This window comes from Ascaphus truei, chromosome 20, assembly GCF_040206685.1.
Source record: "Ascaphus truei isolate aAscTru1 chromosome 20, aAscTru1.hap1, whole genome shotgun sequence".
In the NCBI taxonomy this organism is placed as follows: domain Eukaryota; kingdom Metazoa; phylum Chordata; class Amphibia; order Anura; family Ascaphidae; genus Ascaphus; species Ascaphus truei.
In genome coordinates this window covers 2,266,869-2,284,246 of record NC_134502.1, presented here as the reverse complement: position 1 = coordinate 2,284,246, position 17,378 = coordinate 2,266,869, and positions in this window count along the sequence as shown.

Here is a 17,378-nt window from a genome sequence, read left to right as displayed (position 1 = left end):
TCTCTCCTGCACTGACCCTGGCATTGGAACATGACGACGCTGCTCTCTCCTGCACTGACCCTGGCATTGGAACATGGCGACGCTGCTCTATCCTGCACTGACCCTGGCATTGGAACATGGCGACGCTGCTCTATCCTGCACTGTCCCTGGCATTGGAACCACGACGACGCTGCTCTCTCCTGCACTGACCCTGGCATTGGAACATGGCGACGCTGCTCTATCCTGCACTGACCCTGGCATTGGAACACGACGCTGCTCTCTCCTGCACTGACCCTGGCATTGGAACACGACGACGCTGCTCTCTCCTGCACTGACCCTGGCATTGGAACACGGCGACGCTGCTCTCTCCTGCACTGACCCTGGCATTGGAACACGGCGACGCTGCTCTCTCCTGCACTGACCCTGGCATTGGAACACGGCGACGCTGCTCTCTCCTGCACTGACCCTGGCATTGGAACACGACGCTGCTCTCTCCTGCACTGACCCTGGCATTGGAACCCGACGACGCTGCTCTCTCCTGTACTGACCCTGGCATTGGAACACGACGCTGCTCTCTCCTGCACTGACCCTGGCATTGGAACACGGCGACGCTGCTCTCTCCTGCACTGACCCTGGCATTGGAACACGATGCTGCTCTCTCCTGCACTGACCCTGGCATTGGAACACGACGCTGCTCTCTCCTGCACTGACCCTGGCATTGGAACCACGATGACGCTGCTCTCTCCTGCACTGACCCTGGCATTGGAACACGGCGACGCTGCTCTCTCCTGCACTGACCCTGGCATTGGAACACGGCGACGCTGCTCTCTCCTGCACTGACCCTGGCTTTATAACACGACGACGCTGCTCTCTCTTGCACTGACCCTGGCATTGGAACACGACGACGCTGCTCTCTCCTGTACTGACCCTGGCATTGGAACACGACGCTGCTCTCTCCTGCACTGACCCTGGCTTTGGAACACGACGACGCTGCTCTCTCCTGTACTGACCCTGGCATTGGAACACGACGCTGCTCTCTCCTGCACTGACCCTGGCTTTGGAACACGGCGACGCTGCTCTCTCCTGCACTGACCCTGGCTTTGGAACACGATGCTGCTCTTTCCTGCACTGACCCTGGCATTGGAACACGACGCTGCTCTCTCCTGCACTGACCCTGGCATTGGAACATGACGACGCTGCTCTCTCCTGCACTGACCCTGGCATTGGAACATGACAACGCTGCTCTCTCCTGCACTGACCCTTGCATTGGAATACGGCGACGCTGCTCTCTCCTGCACTGACCCTGGCATTGGAACACGACGCTGCTCTCTCCTGCACTGACCCTGGCATTGGAACACAACGCTGCTCTCTCCTGCACTGACCCTGGCATTGGAACATGACGACACTGCTCTCTCCTGCACTGACCCTGGCATTGGCACACGACATTGCTCTCTCCTGCACTGACCCTGGCTTTGGCACACGACGACGCTGCTCTCTCCTGCACTGACCCTGGCTTTGGATACGACGACGCTGCTCTCTCCTGCACTGACCCTGGCATTGGAACACGACGCTGCTCTCTCCTGCACTGACCCTGGCATTGGAACACGACGCTGCTCTCTCCTGCACTGACCCTGGCATTGGAACATGATGACGCTGCTCTCTCCTGCACTGACCCTGGCATTGGAACACGACACTGCTCTCTCCTGCACTGACCCTGGCTTTGGCACACGACGACGCTGCTCTCTCCTGCACTGACCCTGGCATTGGATAAGACGACGCTGCTCTCTCCTGCACTGACCCTGGCATTGGAACACGGCGCTGCTCTCTCCTGCACTGACCCTGGCATTGGAACATGACGACGCTGCTCTCTCCTGCACTGACCTTGGCATTGGAACATGACGCTGCTCTCTCCTGCACTGACCCTGGCATTGGAACACGGCGACGCTGCTCTCTCCTGCACTGACCCTGGCATTGGAACACGATGCTGCTCTCTCCTGCACTGACCCTGGCATTGGAACACGACACTGCTCTCTCCTGCACTGACCCTGGCATTGGAACACGACGACGCTGCTCTCTCCTGCACTGACCCTGGCATTGGAACATGACGACGCTGCTCTCTCCTGCACTGACCCTGGCATTGGAACACGACGCTGCTCTCTCCTGCACTGACCCTGGCATTGGAACACGGCGCTGCTCTCTCCTGCACTGATCCTGGCATTGGAACACGACGACGCTGCTCTCTCCTGCACTGACCCTGGCATTGGAATACGACGCTGCTCTCTCCTGCACTGACCCTGGCATTGGAACACGACACTGCTCTCTACTGCACTGACCCTGGCATTGGAACACGATGCTGCTCTCTCCTGCACTGACCCTGGCATTGGAACACGACGACGCTGCTCTCTCCTGCACTGACCCTGGCATTGGAACACGGCGACGCTGCTCTCTCCTATACTGACCCTGGCATTGGAACACGACGCTGCTCTCTCCTGCACTGACCCTGGCATTGGAACACAACGACGCTGCTCTCTCCTGCACTGACCCTGGCTTTGGAACACGGCGACGCTGCTCTCTCCTGCACTGACCCTGGCTTTGGAACACGGCGACGCTGCTCTCTCCTGCACTGACCCTGGCTTTGGAACACGGCGACGCTGCTCTCTCCTGCACTGACCCTGGCTTTGGAACACGACGACGCTGCTCTCTCCTGCACTGACCCTGGCTTTGGAACACAACGACGCTGCTCTCTCCTGCACTGACCCTGGCTTTGGATACGACGACGCTGCTCTCTCCTGCACTGACCCTGGCATTGGAACACGGCGACGCTGCTCTCTCCTGCACTGACCCTGGCATTGGAACACGGTGACGCTGCTCTCTCCTGCACTGACCCTAGCATTGGAACACGGTGACGCTGCTCTCTCCTGCACTGACCCTGGCATTGGAACACGGTGCTGCTCTCTCCTGCACTGACCCTGGCATTGGAACATGACGACGCTGCTCTCTCATGCACTGACCCTGGCATTGGAACATGGCGACGCTGCTCTATCCTGCACTGACCCTGGCATTGGAACATGGCGACGCTGCTCTATCCTGCACTGACCCTGGCATTGGAACCACGACGACGCTGCTCTCTCCTGCACTGACCCTGGCATTGGAACATGGCGACGCTGCTCTCTCCTGCACTGACCCTGGCATTGGAACACGGTGACGCTGCTCTCTCCTGCACTGACCCTGGCATTGGAACACGACGCTGCTCTCTCCTGCACTGACCCTGGCATTGGAACACGACGCTGCTCTCTCCTGCACTGACCCTGGCATTGGAACACGGCGACGCTGCTCTCTCCTGCACTGACCCTGGCATTGGAACACGGCGACGCTGCTCTCTCCTGCACTGACCCTGGCATTGGAACACGGCGACGCTGCTCTCTCCTGCACTGACCCTGGCATTGGAACACGACGCTGCTCTCTCCTGCACTGACCCTGGCATTGGAACCCGACGACGCTGCTCTCTCCTGTACTGACCCTGGCATTGGAACACGACGCTGCTCTCTCCTGCACTGACCCTGGCATTGGAACACGGCGACGCTGCTCTCTCCTGCACTGACCCTGGCATTGGAACACGATGCTGCTCTCTCCTGCACTGACCCTGGCATTGGAACACGACGCTGCTCTCTACTGCACTGACCCTGGCATTGGAACACGACGACGCTGCTCTCTCCTGCACTGACCCTGGCATTGGAACATGACGACGCTGCTCTCTCCTGCACTGACCCTGGCATTGTAACACGGCGACGCTGCTCTCTCCTGCACTGACCCTGGCATTGGAACACAGCGACGCTGCTCTCTCCTGCACTGACCCTGGCATTGGAACATGACGACGCTGCTCTCTCCTGCACTGACCCTGGCATTGGAACATGGCGACGCTGCTCTATCCTGCACTGACCCTGGCATTGGAACACGACGCTGCTCTCTCCTGCACTGACCCTGGCATTGGAACACGACGACGCTGCTCTCTCCTGCACTGACCCTGGCATTGGAACACGACGCTGCTCTCTCCTGCACTGACCCTGGCATTGGAACACAACGCTGCTCTCTCCTGCACTGACCCTGGCATTGGAACATGACGACACTGCTCTCTCCTGCACTGACCCTGGCATTGGCACACGACATTGCTCTCTCCTGCACTGACCCTGGCTTTGGCACACGACGACGCTGCTCTCTCCTGCACTGACCCTGGCTTTGGATACGACGACGCTGCTCTCTCCTGCACTGACCCTGGCATTGGAACACGACGCTGCTCTCTCCTGCACTGACCCTGGCATTGGAACACGACGCTGCTCTCTCCTGCACTGACCCTGGCATTGGAACATGATGACGCTGCTCTCTCCTGCACTGACCCTGGCATTGGAACACGACACTGCTCTCTCCTGCACTGACCCTGGCTTTGGCACACGACGACGCTGCTCTCTCCTGCACTGACCCTGGCATTGGATACGACGACGCTGCTCTCTCCTGCACTGACCCTGGCATTGGAACACGGCGCTGCTCTCTCCTGCACTGACCCTGGCATTGGAACATGACGACGCTGCTCTCTCCTGCACTGACCTTGGCATTGGAACATGACGCTGCTCTCTCCTGCACTGACCCTGGCATTGGAACACGGCGACGCTGCTCTCTCCTGCACTGACCCTGGCATTGGAACCACGACGACGCTGCTCTCTCCTGCACTGACCCTGGCATTGGAACACGACGCTGCTCTCTCCTGCACTGACCCTGGCATTGGAACCCGACGACGCTGCTCTCTCCTGCACTGACCCTGGCATTGGAACACGACGCTGCTCTCTCCTGCACTGACCCTGGCATTGGAACACGGCGACGCTGCTCTCTCCTGCACTGACCCTGGCATTGGAACACGATGCTGCTCTCTCCTGCACTGACCCTGGCATTGGAACACGACACTGCTCTCTCCTGCACTGACCCTGGCATTGGAACACGACGACGCTGCTCTCTCCTGCACTGACCCTGGCATTGGAACATGACGACGCTGCTCTCTCCTGCACTGACCCTGGCATTGGAACACGACGCTGCTCTCTCCTGCACTGATCCTGGCATTGGAACACGACGACGCTGCTCTCTCCTGCACTGACCCTGGCATTGGAACACGACGCTGCTCTCTCCTGCACTGACCCTGGCATTGGAACACGACACTGCTCTCTCCTGCACTGACCCTGGCATTGGAACACGACGACGCTGCTCTCTCCTGCACTGACCCTGGCATTGGAACACGGCGACGCTGCTCTCTCCTATACTGACCCTGGCATTGGAACACGACGCTGCTCTCTCCTGCACTGACCCTGGCATTGGAACACAACGACGCTGCTCTCTCCTGCACTGACCCTGGCTTTGGAACACGGCGACGCTGCTCTCTCCTGCACTGACCCTGGCTTTGGAACACGGCGACGCTGCTCTCTCCTGCACTGACCCTGGCTTTGGAACACGACGACGCTGCTCTCTCCTGCACTGACCCTGGCTTTGGAACACAACGACGCTGCTCTCTCCTGCACTGACCCTGGCTTTGGATACGACGACGCTGCTCTCTCCTGCACTGACCCTGGCATTGGAACACGGCGACGCTGCTCTCTCCTGCACTGACCCTGGCATTGGAACACGGTGACGCTGCTCTCTCCTGCACTGACCCTAGCATTGGAACACGGTGACGCTGCTCTCTCCTGCACTGACCCTGGCATTGGAACACGGTGCTGCTCTCTCCTGCACTGACCCTGGCATTGGAACATGACGACGCTGCTCTCTCATGCACTGACCCTGGCATTGGAACATGGCGACGCTGCTCTATCCTGCACTGACCCTGGCATTGGAACATGGCGACGCTGCTCTATCCTGCACTGACCCTGGCATTGGAACCACGACGACGCTGCTCTCTCCTGCACTGACCCTGGCATTGGAACATGGCGACGCTGCTCTCTCCTGCACTGACCCTGGCATTGGAACACGGTGACGCTGCTCTCTCCTGCACTGACCCTGGCATTGGAACACGACGCTGCTCTCTCCTGCACTGACCCTGGCATTGGAACACGACGCTGCTCTCTCCTGCACTGACCCTGGCATTGGAACACGGCGACGCTGCTCTCTCCTGCACTGACCCTGGCATTGGAACACGGCGACGCTGCTCTCTCCTGCACTGACCCTGGCATTGGAACACGGCGACGCTGCTCTCTCCTGCACTGACCCTGGCATTGGAACACGACGCTGCTCTCTCCTGCACTGACCCTGGCATTGGAACCCGACGACGCTGCTCTCTCCTGTACTGACCCTGGCATTGGAACACGACGCTGCTCTCTCCTGCACTGACCCTGGCATTGGAACACGGCGACGCTGCTCTCTCCTGCACTGACCCTGGCATTGGAACACGATGCTGCTCTCTCCTGCACTGACCCTGGTATTGGAACACGACGCTGCTCTCTACTGCACTGACCCTGGCATTGGAACACGACGACGCTGCTCTCTCCTGCACTGACCCTGGCATTGGAACATGACGACGCTGCTCTCTCCTGCACTGACCCTGGCATTGTAACACGGCGACGCTGCTCTCTCCTGCACTGACCCTGGCATTGGAACACAGCGACGCTGCTCTCTCCTGCACTGACCCTGGCATTGGAACATGACGACGCTGCTCTCTCCTGCACTGACCCTGGCATTGGAACATGGCGACGCTGCTCTATCCTGCACTGACCCTGGCATTGGAACACGACGCTGCTCTCTCCTGCACTGACCCTGGCATTGGAACACGACGACGCTGCTCTCTCCTGCACTGACCCTGGCATTGGAACACGACGCTGCTCTCTCCTGCACTGACCCTGGCATTGGAACACGGCGACGCTGCTCTCTCCTGCACTGACCCTGGCATTGGAACACGGCGACGCTGCTCTCTCCTGCACTGACCCTGGCATTGGAACACGGCGACGCTGCTCTCTCCTGCACTGACCCTGGCATTGGAACACGACGCTGCTCTCTCCTGCACTGACCCTGGCATTGGAACCCGACGACGCTGCTCTCTCCTGTACTGACCCTGGCATTGGAACACGACGCTGCTCTCTCCTGCACTGACCCTGGCATTGGAACACGACGCTGCTCTCTACTGCACTGACCCTGGCATTGGAACACGGCGACGCTGCTCTCTCCTGCACTGACCCTGGCATTGGAACACGATGCTGCTCTCTCCTGCACTGACCCTGGCATTGGAACACGATGCTGCTCTCTCCTGCACTGACCCTGGCATTGGAACACGACGCTGCTCTCTACTGCACTGACCCTGGCATTGGAACACGACGACGCTGCTCTCTCCTGCACTGACCCTGGCATTGGAACATGACGACACTGCTCTCTCCTGCACTGACCCTGGCATTGTAACACGGCGACGCTGCTCTCTCCTGCACTGACCCTGGCATTGGAACACAGCGACGCTGCTCTCTCCTGCACTGACCCTGGCATTGGAACACGATGCTGCTCTCTCCTGCACTGACCCTGGCATTGGATATGACGACGCTGCTCTCTCCTGCACTGACTGGCATTGGAACACGGCGACGCTGCACTCTCCTGCACTGACCCTGGCATTGGATACGACGACGCTGCTCTCTCCTGCACTGACCCTGGCTTTGGAACACGGCGACGCTGCTCTCTCCTGCACTGACCCTGGCTTTGGAACACGACGACGCTGCTCTCTCCTGCACTGACCCTGGCTTTGGAACACAACGACGCTGCTCTCTCCTGCACTGACCCTGGCTTTGGATACGACGACGCTGCTCTCTCCTGCACTGACCCTGGCATTGGAACACGGCGACGCTGCTCTCTCCTGCACTGACCCTGGCATTGGAACACGGTGACGCTGCTCTCTCCTGCACTGACCCTAGCATTGGAACACGGTGACGCTGCTCTCTCCTGCACTGACCCTGGCATTGGAACACGGTGCTGCTCTCTCCTGCACTGACCCTGGCATTGGAACATGGCGACGCTGCTCTATCCTGCACTGACCCTGGCATTGGAACATGGCGACGCTGCTCTCTCCTGCACTGACCCTGGCATTGGAACATGGCGACGCTGCTCTATCCTGCACTGACCCTGGCATTGGAACATGGCGACGCTGCTCTATCCTGCACTGACCCTGGCATTGGAACCACGACGACGCTGCTCTCTCCTGCACTGACCCTGGCATTGGAACATGGCGACGCTGCTCTCTCCTGCACTGACCCTGGAATTGGAACACGGTGACGCTGCTCTCTCCTGCACTGACCCTGGCATTGGAACACGACGCTGCTCTCTCCTGCACTGACCCTGGCATTGGAACACGACGCTGCTCTCTCCTGCACTGACCCTGGCATTGGAACACGGCGACGCTGCTCTCTCCTGCACTGACCCTGGCATTGGAACACGGCGACGCTGCTCTCTCCTGCACTGAACCTGGCATTGGAACACGACGCTGCTCTCTCCTGCACTGACCCTGGCATTGGAACCCGACGACGCTGCTCTCTCCTGTACTGACCCTGGCATTGGAACACGACGCTGCTCTCTCCTGCACTGACCCTGGCATTGGAACACGGCGACGCTGCTCTCTCCTGCACTGACCCTGGCATTGGAACACGATGCTGCTCTCTCCTGCACTGACCCTGGCATTGGAACACGACGCTGCTCTCTACTGCACTGACCCTGGCATTGGAACACGACGACGCTGCTCTCTCCTGCACTGACCCTGGCATTGGAACATGACGACGCTGCTCTCTCCTGCACTGACCCTGGCATTGGAACACAGCGACGCTGCTCTCTCCTGCACTGACCCTGGCATTGGAACATGACGACGCTGCTCTCTCCTGCACTGACCCTGGCATTGGAACATGGCGACGCTGCTCTATCCTGCACTGACCCTGGCATTGGAACATGGCGACGCTGCTCTATCCTGCACTGACCCTGGCATTGGAACCACGACGACGCTGCTCTCTCCTGCACTGACCCTGGCATTGGAACATGGCGACGCTGCTCTATCCTGCACTGACCCTGGCATTGGAACACGACGCTGCTCTCTCCTGCACTGACCCTGGCATTGGAACACGGTGACGCTGCTCTCTCCTGCACTGACCCTAGCATTGGAACACGGTGACGCTGCTCTCTCCTGCACTGACCCTGGCATTGGAACACGGCGACGCTGCTCTCTCCTGCACTGACCCTGGCATTGGAACACGACGCTGCTCTCTCCTGCACTGACCCTGGCATTGGAACCCGACGACGCTGCTCTCTCCTGTACTGACCCTGGCATTGGAACACGACGCTGCTCTCTCCTGCACTGACCCTGGCATTGGAACACGGCGACGCTGCTCTCTCCTGCACTGACCCTGGCATTGGAACACGATGCTGCTCTCTCCTGCACTGACCCTGGCATTGGAACACGACGCTGCTCTCTACTGCACTGACCCTGGCATTGGAACACGACGACGCTGCTCTCTCCTGCACTGACCCTGGCATTGGAACATGACGACGCTGCTCTCTCCTGCACTGACCCTGGCATTGTAACACGGCGACGCTGCTCTCTCCTGCACTGACCCTGGCATTGGAACACAGCGACGCTGCTCTCTCCTGCACTGACCCTGGCATTGGAACACGATGCTGCTCTCTCCTGCACTGACCCTGGCATTGGATATGACGACGCTGCTCTCTCCTGCACTGACTGGCATTGGAACACGGCGACGCTGCTCTCTCCTGCACTGACCCTGGCATTGGATACGACGACGCTGCTCTCTCCTGCACTGACCCTGGCATTGGAACACGACGCTGCTCTCTCCTGCACTGACCCTGGCATTGGAACATGACGACGCTTCTCTCTCCTGCACTGACCCTGGCATTGGAACACGACACTGCTCTCTCCTGCACTGACCCTGGCTTTGGCACACGACGACGCTGCTCTCTCCTGCACTGACCCTGGCTTTGGATACGACGACGCTGCTCTCTCCTGCACTGACCCTGGCATTGGCACACGGCGCTGCTCTCTCCTGCACTGACCCTGGCATTAGAACATGACGACGCTGCTCTCTCCTGCACTGACCTTGGCATTGGAACATGACGCTGCTCTCTCCTGCACTGACCCTGGCATTGGAACACGGCGACGCTGCTCTCTCCTGCACTGACCCTGGCATTGGAACCACGACGACGCTGCTCTCTCCTGCACTGACCCTGGCATTGGAACACGACGCTGCTCTCTCCTGCACTGACCCTGGCATTGGAACCCGACGACGCTGCTCTCTCCTGTACTGACCCTGGCATTGGAACACGACGCTGCTCTCTCCTGCACTGACCCTGGCATTGGAACACGGCGACGCTGCTCTCTCCTGCACTGACCCTGGCATTGGAACATGACGACGCTGCTCTCTCCTGCACTGACCCTGGCATTGGAACACGACGCTGCTCTGTCCTGCACTGACCCTGGCATTGGAACACGACGCTGCTCTCTCCTGCACTGAACCTGGCATTGGAACATAACGACGCTGCTCTCTCCTGCACTGACCCTGGCATTGGAACACGACGCTGCTCTCTCCTGCACTGACCCTGGCATTGGAACACGACACTGCTCTCTCCTGCACTGACCCTGGCATTGGAACACGACGACGCTGCTCTCTCCTGCACTGACCCTGGCATTGGAACACGGCGACGCTGCTCTCTCCTGCACTGACCCTGGCATTGGAACACGGCAACGCTGCTCTCTCCTGCACTGACCCTGGCATTGGAACACGACGACGCTGCTCTCTTCTGCACTGACCCTGGCTTTGGATACGACGACGCTGCTCTCTCCTGCAAAGACCCTGTCATTGGAACACGGCGACGTTGCTCTCTCCTATAATGACCCTGGCATTGGAACACGACGCTGCTCTCTCCTGCACTGACCCTGGCATTGGAACACAACGCGACGCTGCTCTCTCCTGCACTGACCCTGGCTTTGGAACACGACGACGCTGCTCTCTCCTGCACTGAACCTGGCATTGGAACACGGCGACGCTGCTCTCTCCTGCACTGACCCTGGCATTGGAACACGGTGACGCTGCTCTCTCCTGCACTGACCCTGGCTTTGGAACACGGTGCTGCTCTCTCCTGCACTGACCCTGGCATTGGAACATGACGACGCTGCTCTCTCCTGCACTGTCCCTGGTATTGGAACATGGCGACGCTGCTCTATCCTGCACTGACCCTTGCATTGGAACATGGCGACGCTGCTCTATCCTGCACTGACCCTGGCATTGGAACCACGACGACGCTGCTCTCTCCTGCACTGACCCTGGCATTGGAACATGGCGACGCTGCTCTCTCCTGCACTGACCCTGGCATTGGAACACGGCGACGCTGCTCTCTCCTGCACTGACCCTGGCATTGGAACACGGCAACGCTGCTCTCTCCTGCACTGACCCTGGCATTGGAACACGACGACGCTGCTCTCTTCTGCACTGACCCTGGCTTTGGATACGACGACGCTGCTCTCTCCTGCAAAGACCCTGGCATTGGAACACGGCGACGTTGCTCTCTCCTATAATGACCCTGGCATTGGAACACGACGCTGCTCTCTCCTGCACTGACCCTGGCATTGGAACACAACGCGACGCTGCTCTCTCCTGCACTGACCCTGGCTTTGGAACACGACGACGCTGCTCTCTCCTGCACTGACCCTGGCATTGGAACACGGCGACGCTGCTCTCTCCTGCACTGACCCTGGCATTGGAACACGGCGACGCTGCTCTCTCCTGCACTGACCCTAGCATTGGAACACGGTGACGCTGCTCTCTCCTGCACTGACCCTGGCTTTGGAACACGGTGCTGCTCTCTCCTGCACTGACCCTGGCATTGGAACATGACGACGCTGCTCTCTCCTGCACTGTCCCTGGTATTGGAACATGGCGACGCTGCTCTATCCTGCACTGACCCTTGCATTGGAACATGGCGACGCTGCTCTATCCTGCACTGACCCTGGCTTTGGAACACGACGACGCTGCTCTCTCCTGCACTGACCCTGGCATTGGAACACGGCGACGCTGCTCTCTCCTGCACTGACCCTGGCATTGGAACACGGCGACGCTGCTCTCTCCTGCACTGACCCTGGCATTGGAACACGATGCTGCTCTCTCCTGCACTGACCCTGGCATTGGAACACGACGCTGCTCTCTACTGCACTGACCCTGGCATTGGAACACGACGACGCTGCTCTCTCCTGCACTGACCCTGGCATTGGAACATGACGACGCTGCTCTCTCCTGCACTGACCCTGGCATTGTAACACGGCGACGCTGCTCTCTCCTGCACTGACCCTGGCATTGGAACACAGCGACGCTGCTCTCTCCTGCACTGACCCTGGCATTGGAACATGACGACGCTGCTCTCTCCTGCACTGACCCTGGCATTGGAACACGATGCTGCTCTCTCCTGCACTGACCCTGGCATTGGAACATGGCGACGCTGCTCTATCCTGCACTGACCCTGGCATTGGAACATGGCGACGCTGCTCTATCCTGCACTGACCCTGGCATTGGAACCACGACGACGCTGCTCTCTCCTGCACTGACCCTGGCATTGGAACATGGCGACGCTGCTCTATCCTGCACTGACCCTGGCATTGGAACACGACGCTGCTCTCTCCTGCACTGACCCTGGCATTGGAACACGACGACGCTGCTCTCTCCTGCACTGACCCTGGCATTGGAACACGACGCTGCTCTCTCCTGCACTGACCCTGGCATTGGAACACGGCGACGCTGCTCTCTCCTGCACTGACCCTGGCATTGGAACACGATGCTGCTCTCTCCTGCACTGACCCTGGCATTGGAACACGACGCTGCTCTCTACTGCACTGACCCTGGCATTGGAACACGACGACGCTGCTCTCTACTGCACTGACCCTGGCATTGGAACACGACGACGCTGCTCTCTCCTGCACTGACCCTGGCATTGGAACATGACGACACTGCTCTCTCCTGCACTGACCCTGGCATTGTAACACGGCGACGCTGCTCTCTCCTGCACTGACCCTGGCATTGGAACACAGCGACGCTGCTCTCTCCTGCACTGACCCTGGCATTGGAACACGATGCTGCTCTCTCCTGCACTGACCCTGGCATTGGATATGACGACGCTGCTCTCTCCTGCACTGACTGGCATTGGAACACGGCGACGCTGCTCTCTCCTGCACTGACCCTGGCATTGGAACACGACGCTGCTCTCTCCTGCACTGACCCTGGCATTGGAACACGACGACGCTGCTCTCTCCTGCACTGACCCTGGCATTGGAACACGACGCTGCTCTCTCCTGCACTGACCCTGGCATTGGAACACGGCGACGCTGCTCTCTCCTGCACTGACCCTGGCATTGGAACACGGCGACGCTGCTCTCTCCTGCACTGACCCTGGCATTGGAACACGACGCTGCTCTCTCCTGCACTGACCCTGGCATTGGAACCCGACGACGCTGCTCTCTCCTGTACTGACCCTGGCATTGGAACACGACGCTGCTCTCTCCTGCACTGACCCTGGCATTGGAACACGGCGACGCTGCTCTCTCCTGCACTGACCCTGGCATTGGAACACGATGCTGCTCTCTCCTGCACTGACCCTGGCATTGGAACACAGCGACGCTGCTCTCTCCTGCACTGACCCTGGCATTGGAACACGATGCTGCTCTCTCCTGCACTGACCCTGGCATTGGATATGACGACGCTGCTCTCTCCTGCACTGACTGGCATTGGAACACGGCGACGCTGCTCTCTCCTGCACTGACCCTGGCATTGGATACGACGACGCTGCTCTCTCCTGCACTGACCCTGGCATTGGAACACGACGCTGCTCTCTCCTGCACTGACCCTGGCATTGGAACATGACGACGATTCTCTCTCCTGCACTGACCCTGGCATTGGAACACGACACTGCTCTCTCCTGCACTGACCCTGGCTTTGGCACACGACGACGCTGCTCTCTCCTGCACTGACCCTGGCATTGGAACATGACGACGATTCTCTCTCCTGCACTGACCCTGGCATTGGAACACGACACTGCTCTCTCCTGCACTGACCCTGGCTTTGGCACACGACGACGCTGCTCTCTCCTGCACTGACCCTGGCTTTGGATACGACGACTCTGCTCTCTCCTGCACTGACCCTGGCATTGGAACACGGCGCTGCTCTCTCCTGCACTGACCCTGGCATTAGAACATGACGACGCTGCTCTCTCCTGCACTGACCTTGGCATTGGAACATGACGCTGCTCTCTCCTGCACTGACCCTGGCATTGGAACACGGCGACGCTGCTCTCTCCTGCACTGACCCTGGCATTGGAACCACGACGACGCTGCTCTCTCCTGCACTGACCCTGGCATTGGAACACGACGCTGCTCTCTCCTGCACTGACCCTGGCATTGGAACCCGACGACGCTGCTCTCTCCTGTACTGACCCTGGCATTGGAACACGACGCTGCTCTCTCCTGCACTGACCCTGGCATTGGAACACGGCGACGCTGCTCTCTCCTGCACTGACCCTGGCATTGGAACATGACGACGCTGCTCTCTCCTGCACTGACCCTGGCATTGGAACACGACGCTGCTCTGTCCTGCACTGACCCTGGCATTGGAACACGACGCTGCTCTCTCCTGCACTGAACCTGGCATTGGAACATAACGACGCTGCTCTCTCCTGCACTGACCCTGGCATTGGAACACGACGCTGCTCTCTCCTGCACTGACCCTGGCATTGGAACACGACACTGCTCTCTCCTGCACTGACCCTGGCATTGGAACATGACGACGCTGCTCTCTCCTGCACTGACCCTGGCATTGGAACACGGCGACGCTGCTCTCTCCTGCACTGACCCTGGCATTGGAACACGGCAACGCTGCTCTCTCCTGCACTGACCCTGGCATTGGAACACGACGACGCTGCTCTCTTCTGCACTGACCCTGGCTTTGGATACGACGACGCTGCTCTCTCCTGCAAAGACCCTGTCATTGGAACACGGCGACGCTGCTCTCTCCTATAATGACCCTGGCATTGGAACACGACGCTGCTCTCTCCTGCACTGACCCTGGCATTGGAACACAACGACGCTGCTCTCTCCTGCACTGACCCTGGCTTTGGAACACGGCGACGCTGCTCTCTCCTGCACTGACCCTGGCATTGGAACATGACGACACTGCTCTCTCCTGCACTGACCCTGGCATTGTAACACGGCGACGCTGCTCTCTCCTGCACTGACCCTGGCATTGGAACACAGCGACGCTGCTCTCTCCTGCACTGACCCTGGCATTGGAACATGATGCTGCTCTCTCCTGCACTGACCCTGGCATTGGATATGACGACGCTGCTCTCTCCTGCACTGACTGGCATTGGAACACGGCGACGCTGCTCTCTCCTGCACTGACCCTGGCATTGGAACACGGCGACGCTGCTCTCTCCTGCACTGACCCTGGCATTGGAACACGGCGACGCTGCTCTCTCCTGCACTGACCCTGGCATTGGAACACGACGCTGCTCTCTCCTGCACTGACCCTGGCATTGGAACCCGACGACGCTGCTCTCTCCTGTACTGACCCTGGCATTGGAACACGACGCTGCTCTCTCCTGCACTGACCCTGGCATTGGAACACGGCGACGCTGCTCTCTCCTGCACTGACCCTGGCATTGGAACACGATGCTGCTCTCTCCTGCACTGACCCTGGCATTGGAACACAGCGACGCTGCTCTCTCCTGCACTGACCCTGGCATTGGAACACGATGCTGCTCTCTCCTGCACTGACCCTGGCATTGGATATGACGACGCTGCTCTCTCCTGCACTGACTGGCATTGGAACACGGCGACGCTGCTCTCTCCTGCACTGACCCTGGCATTGGATACGACGACGCTGCTCTCTCCTGCACTGACCCTGGCATTGGAACACGACGCTGCTCTCTCCTGCACTGACCCTGGCATTGGAACATGACGACGATTCTCTCTCCTGCACTGACCCTGGCATTGGAACACGACACTGCTCTCTCCTGCACTGACCCTGGCTTTGGCACACGACGACGCTGCTCTCTCCTGCACTGACCCTGGCATTGGAACATGACGACGATTCTCTCTCCTGCACTGACCCTGGCATTGGAACACGACACTGCTCTCTCCTGCACTGACCCTGGCTTTGGCACACGACGACGCTGCTCTCTCCTGCACTGACCCTGGCTTTGGATACGACGACTCTGCTCTCTCCTGCACTGACCCTGGCATTGGAACACGGCGCTGCTCTCTCCTGCACTGACCCTGGCATTAGAACATGACGACGCTGCTCTCTCCTGCACTGACCTTGGCATTGGAACATGACGCTGCTCTCTCCTGCACTGACCCTGGCATTGGAACACGGCGACGCTGCTCTCTCCTGCACTGACCCTGGCATTGGAACCACGACGACGCTGCTCTCTCCTGCACTGACCCTGGCATTGGAACACGACGCTGCTCTCTCCTGCACTGACCCTGGCATTGGAACCCGACGACGCTGCTCTCTCCTGTACTGACCCTGGCATTGGAACACGACGCTGCTCTCTCCTGCACTGACCCTGGCATTGGAACACGGCGACGCTGCTCTCTCCTGCACTGACCCTGGCATTGGAACATGACGACGCTGCTCTCTCCTGCACTGACCCTGGCATTGGAACACGACGCTGCTCTGTCCTGCACTGACCCTGGCATTGGAACACGACGCTGCTCCCTCCTGCACTGAACCTGGCATTGGAACATAACGACGCTGCTCTCTCCTGCACTGACCCTGGCATTGGAACACGACGCTGCTCTCTCCTGCACTGACCCTGGCATTGGAACACGACACTGCTCTCTCCTGCACTGACCCTGGCATTGGAACATGACGACGCTGCTCTCTCCTGCACTGACCCTGGCATTGGAACACGACGACGCTGCTCTCTTCTGCACTGACCCTGGCTTTGGATACGACGACGCTGCTCTCTCCTGCAAAGACCCTGTCATTGGAACACGGCGACGCTGCTCTCTCCTATAATGACCCTGGCATTGGAACACGACGCTGCTCTCTCCTGCACTGACCCTGGCATTGGAACACAACGACGCTGCTCTCTCCTGCACTGACCCTGGCTTTGGAACACGGCGACGCTGCTCTCTCCTGCACTGACCCTGGCTTTGGAACACGGCGACGCTGCTCTCTCCTGCACTGACCCTGGCTTTGGAACACGACGACGCTGCTCTTTCCTGCACTGACCCTGGCATTGGAACACGGCGACGCTGCTCTCTCCTGCACTGACCCTGGCATTGGAACACGGCGACGCTGCTCTCTCCTGCACTGACCCTGGCATTGGAACACGGTGACGCTGCT